The following is a 6,427-nucleotide window of genomic DNA, read 5'->3' as shown; positions in this document are numbered from 1 at the left end:
TCCACCAGAATCCCCTCCTTACTGACAATGTGGCCTAGAAAAGTTACTTGGGGCAACCAAAACTCACATTTACTAAACTTGGCGTATAGCCTATGCTCTCTCAATCGCTATAGTACCAAATGGAGATGTTGCTCATGTTCTATTTCTGATTGGGAGTACACCAGTATATCTTCGATGAATATGATCACAAACTAATCCAAATAATCCATGAAGACCCTATTCATCAAGTTCATGAAGGCTGTTGGGATGTTAGTTAATCGAAAGGACATGACTAGGAATTCATAATGTCCATACCTTGTACGAAAAGCAGTCTTTGGTATGTCCTCCTCCTTAATCATCAATTGATGGTAGCCAAACTGAACGTCAATCTTAGAGAACACCGTCTTCCCCTGTAGCTGGTCAAATAAGTCGTCGATCCTAGGTCGTGGATACTTATTCTTGATAGTCAACTTATTTAGCTCTCTGTAGTCAATGCACATCCTTAAGGTCCCATCTTTCTTCTTGACGAACAACACTGGAGCACCCTATGGCAAAAAACTGGGTTTGATGAATCCTAGATCCAGTAACTTCTGCAACTGGATCTTCAATTCCTTTAACTCTGCTGAAGCCATTCTATAAGGTGTCCTAGATACTGACTCTGCCCCTGGCGCCAACTCTATGATGAATTCGATCTCTCGGTGTGGTGGCAACCCTAGCAAGTCTGTTGGGAACACATCAAGAAACTCACACACTAGTCTGGTCTCATCCAGTCCAACTGAAACGATCCTAGAGGTATCCACTTTTTTTTCTAGGAATCCTATGCAAGCTTCTTGCATTAGGTCTCCAGCATTCAGTGTAGAGATCATAGGTACTTGTGGCCCACTCACTGTCCCCACAAAGACAAAGGGTTCCTCCCCTTCCAGTTCAAAGGTCACCATTCTTCACTTGGAGAAGATGCTTCATTTGCACGCAGCAGGGATTACAACACAACAATAGCTGAGGCATCACTTGCAGTAGAGAGACACATAACCTAATAAATGATGCCTTGCCACATAGCAGGCTACGCATCGCCTGCTAGGTCCATACATATTACATTTATTTCCTCCAAAATTTGCTTTAAAAAGTTCTAATACTTTTTTGGACTTGATCACTCCTTATAACTCTCTTTCTCTCTAGCTCTCAAAGACTCAATTTTCTCAAAGAAATCCATCAAGACTTCTTGACATGTGTATCTCATAGGCTTGCTGCATCGCATTTCTTATTATAATTTGTAGAAACCTCAAGCAAGTCTCAAAATAGATTGGAATAAAAGTTTTGGACAATGATCCTCATCTTGTGCAATCATTTGTGATATTTTGTATTAATGTTTCCCTATAACTGTTGGGAAGCTTATTCTTAATCAAATCGGTAGACTCTTCCATCATGATTTCTTCTTTTAATTAGAGTTCCATATATTCGAACTCTTTTTGAAGTTTTTCTATCTTTGATTCGTAAACGGAATCATAAAACTTTCTCTTCAAATCCATGGTTCGCTTATCATCTTCACAAAGATTCATATTCTTAACTATGTAGTGGAGAGAAAGATATTGCGATGAGATAAAAGATATTGTGTGGATTTATAAAAAAGAACATCATTTATTTATAGGTAAATGAAACAATACTACTCTTCATTTTTTCCCCAAAAAATATTCATTTAATTAATTTCGTTTTTTCCAAAACAAATAAACAATAGAACTATTTAAATTTTGTATTATCAATAAATGAACATTTATTGATAAGATTACATCCAAAAAAAAATTGGGAATTAATTGAAACATTTTTTTTATAATATATTAAATTCAGCCAAAAAAAACAGTTACAAAAATATAAATCAAATAAAGATATATCCAAAAACAAAAACTACTATTATTTTTTAAAAGATGCAGCCCATTATATTCTCTTGGAAAAATTAAATGACTGTTGTCTAGAAATTAGATCGTTATTCATAGTTCCTATTTTGCTGAATAAGAAAATATCTTCATTTAATGTACTTGGTTAGGTAATTTATGAAATCCATTAATTTAGTGATTGAATAATTGTCAACTCTTAATTATTAATTAAAATTAAACTATTTTATAAAAAATGAAACAAAAAATTATGAGTAATTTCGGCCATGAAGGTTTTATTTATTTTTTGAATAGGGACAATTGCACTTTAACAAACCTATTAATATAATATTATTAATAAATATATATTAATTAGATTTTATTTGAAGACTCAAAAAAAAAAAAGTTTACATTCATAAAGTTAAGTTGAACATGACAACAATAACAAACCCCAATAAGATATCCATAAAAAATATTAAAATAATGTAATAAAAAGATTATAGGTAAGACCAAATGACACTGAAACACATAGAAACATTGAATTTTCTTAAAAAAATTATTTTAACTATTTTGTACTGTTGGTCATTCTTCTTTTTCTTCTTCTTCTCCTTCTCCTTCAAATATTTCTCCCACACCTCGTTCTTTTTCCTATCTGAATCAAAATAGTTGGACATTGATTCATGAAAATTTTGCATCGCAAAGGCACATCTTGTCATCTCTTGAACAAAATAATCCATGTTGTTCTTCAATTCAAGTAGACGAGTAGAAGTTTCATATCGAAATATATCCCATTTGGATTATAGTCTAGATGAGCATAAAGTGGATTCACATATTTTTTATTATCACTAAACTTCTTAATCCTGATATTCTTCAATGGAGACTCTACCTCATTGTCAATAAACTTCTCAATCTTGATTTTGTTCAATCGAGACTCTACTTCATCATCTTTGGAATGAAAGGGTGAATAGTTATCTTCATTTTTTGAATTGGTTGAATCTGATATGTAGATGATAGACATTGTTTTTGAAATTATGTAAGAACTTAATTTTTTTTTTAATGTGTAGTAAAATCTGGAACGTCCTCCTAATCCAAGATCATTACACTGTGCAATCTAAATAGTGCTTAACTCGCTAAACGAGTAATTTGGGCTAAAATTGTGTAATTAAAACTAACCACAGGTTTAGGTACTAAAAATTTTGATCAAAGTCAACCATTTCATTAAAAAAATTTGACTTCCATACATGGGATCCCAACATAGTTTAAAACAGTTACAAACCCAAAAATGTATACAAAATTCGACTTAGGCGGCAAAATCAGGGTCCAACCCTAGTTCCAACTAATAGCCTCAGCCATGGCAGACGAGTAGACCGCATATGTACACTCCACCCCTGAAGCTCTCCAACTCATGGATGATCCAACTTTTCCTTTCCTTTGCTTGCACCATTTAGCACCTGTGAGCCAAGGCTCAGCAAGAAAACATAATCATGCTTATAAGTAGTACATTATCAGATCGCAGGTTCATAGTTAGCATGCCTAGTAGTAATAACCCTGCCTATGCATGCATGCAATTGCCCATCTTCTATATAACCATCCTTAGAGCTAGCCAAGTAGGTATAATGCTTAACGTTCCAGACGACCATAGGGGTCCTTCAATCTTTTATTTGGCTTCTGGTTTAACTTAACCCTATCGGCTAATATTTAGCATGCTATTGCCGCCCTCGACTCCTAAGCCAAGCCTTTAAACTCTTAATTTATAAGCCGAGTCCCTTCACCTTCGACTGATAAGTTGAGTCTTTAACCTTCGATTGATAAGTGGAGTCTTTCAACCTTCTACTAATAAGTCAAGTCTTTAACCTTCGACTGATAAGTCGAGTCTTTAACCTCCGACTGATAAGTCGAGTCTTTAACCTTCGACTAATAGGTCAAGTCTTTATCCTTCAATAGATAAGTCGAGTCTTTTAGAACTTGCTATATCCTTGACTATTAAGCCAAGCCCGTCATCAGATAACATAGATAAATCTTCAACTTATAAGTTGGCCTTCCCAATCAGATATACAAACCAACCGTTATTACATAATATAGGTAAACACAACGTATTTAATATGTTTAATAAAACATTATCAACATAACATTAGCCATGTACTATAATCGGGCCAAGCCCTAAACGCAGACCGGGTGTAGTTTTCTTACCTCAGGTCCAAGTGTAATGTATATTAAGAACGACTCTCGTGGACGATCCCAGTTCTGAGCCCCTAGCAATAACCTACTCACTTCCATAATATAGAATCCAATGAATAATGATTGAATAAAGGCTTCTAGACAGAGTCCTAGCCTCCAGGACATCGAATTCTACTAAATCGGGTAGTAGAATCGATCCCGAGCCCTTAGGTTTGAGTTCTCACACTAAAAACCTTCTCGGGGCTCAAAAGCCCTTCAAGAGTTGTGGCCCAAAACAAAAGAGCCACAGCCCGCCCAAAATCAGAGAGCCAAGAGCTCTCCTCTAGACCACACGCACCGCGACGCGCCCCTCCTAGCGTTGCAGCTCAAATGGAGGTTCAGCACCTCCTTCTCCCTGCATTCATGAGAGTCGCAGCACCCCAAGAACAGGGCCGCGGCTCAACACAAAAACCCATAATTTTCCCCATTTTCTTCAAGCCAAATCTCCCCAAAAACCTACCCAATCATAGCCAAATCCCAAAAGTAAGGTTCCCAATCAACTCAGCTACTCAATACATACAAAACCCAATGTTAAATTTGGCCAAAACCACATCTATTCTCAAAATTCATATTGAGTTTTGAAAACTCTAAAACTCAGCTAAAACTAGGGAAATGACTGAGATTTAGGGCTAGAAATCGTTACCTCAGCTGCCTCAATCGATACTAAGCTTTTGCCAAGGAATCTCGAGCCTAGACTAGCTTTGATTCCTTTTTGATCGCAAAGAATTCCCAAGGAATTAGGGGAGAGAAAGAGTATGATGAGAAATAGAGAGAGAGAGAGAGAGTTGAGAGAGTTTGAACGTTCTAAGTGTTTCTGTGTTCATGTAACTCTAAGTAAATCTCGAGGCTCGGGGTACCAAAAATGTCCCTGATAGTAAAATGATCAAAATCCCTGAAATTCCCTCCTAATCTCGCTAGCTCCAAATATATCCTCAAATATTTAGTCTCATTACCCAATATCCCAGTAACATACTAAATACCCATTGACTCTCCCCGAGTTGGTTATTGGTCCCGTTGTGACTTTCCCGCTAACTTGCTCCCCAGGATCGCCTCGTGTCGAGTAACCCAAAAATATCCACATAATAATGTGGTCTCACACATATATGCACATATATTCCAAATATACCCGTAACGGGCCAAATTACAAAAATTTCCCTTCTGATAAGAAGCGGGCCCACAAGCATATTTAATACACCGAAACATGAAAATCTAGTCATATTATAATATAACTCACGTAATCATATAATGATACACATATATGTCATAGAAACACATATTTCATAATTAAATTCTATAATTTTCCATCCTGTCCCCCTAATCAAGGCCCTAAGCCTTATTAGATAATTTGGGACGTTACAACTATCCCATCCTTACAGGAATTTTGTCCTCAAAATTTTACTTGAACAACTCGAGATACTAATTATGCATATTTGACTCCAGCTCCCAGGTCACTTCCTCGACCATGTTGTTCCTCCATAATACCTTAACCAATGGTATAGTCTTGTTGCTCAGGACATTGTCCTTCCTATCTAAAATCTAAAATGGCTACTCCTCATTGGATAAATCTGTCTCCAATTACAGATTCTCATAACTCAACACATGAGTCTCATCAGATACACACTTCCTCAACATGGAAACATGAAATATGTTGTGCACACTAGATAGTGTCGTGGGTAAGGCCAACCTATAGGCCACCTGATCGATCCTCTCGAGGATCCCAAATGGTCCGACAAACCTAGGGCTCATCTTGCCCTTCTTCCCAAACCGCTTCACCCCACTCAATGGTGAAACGTGAAGGAAGACATAGTCCCTAGCCTGGAACTCTACATCTCTACGCTTGGGATCAGTGTAGCTCTTATGTCTACTCTGAGAAGCGAGCATCCGAGATCTAATCTTCTCAATAGCCTCAGTGGTCCTCTAAACAGCCTCAGGACCCAAATATTTCCTCTCACCCATCTCATCCTAGTGAATGGACGATCTACACTTCCTACCATACAGCATCTCATAAGGTGCCACTCCAATAGTCGACTGGTAGCTGTTATTTTAGGAAAACTCTATTAGAGGAAAATATTTACTCCATGACCCTTCAAAGTCCAATACACATGTTCTCAGCATGTCTTGCAGTATCTGGATAGTCCTCTTACACTGACCATCAATCGGAGGATGATAGTTGTACTGAACTTCAGCTATGTACCAATTGCCTTCTGTAAACTTCACCAAAACTAGGAAGAAAAGATAGGTCCCTATTTGACACGATAGACATCGGAGTCCCATGAATGCGTACTATCTCTCTCACATAGAGATATGCATACTGGTCAGCTGTGTAATTCCTCGTCACTGGTAGAAAGTGAGCTGAATTCGTATAC

Source organism: Humulus lupulus, chromosome 6 (assembly GCF_963169125.1).
Source record: "Humulus lupulus chromosome 6, drHumLupu1.1, whole genome shotgun sequence".
NCBI classification, from domain to species: Eukaryota; Viridiplantae; Streptophyta; class Magnoliopsida; order Rosales; family Cannabaceae; genus Humulus; species Humulus lupulus.
This window is presented reverse-complemented; position numbering follows the sequence as displayed.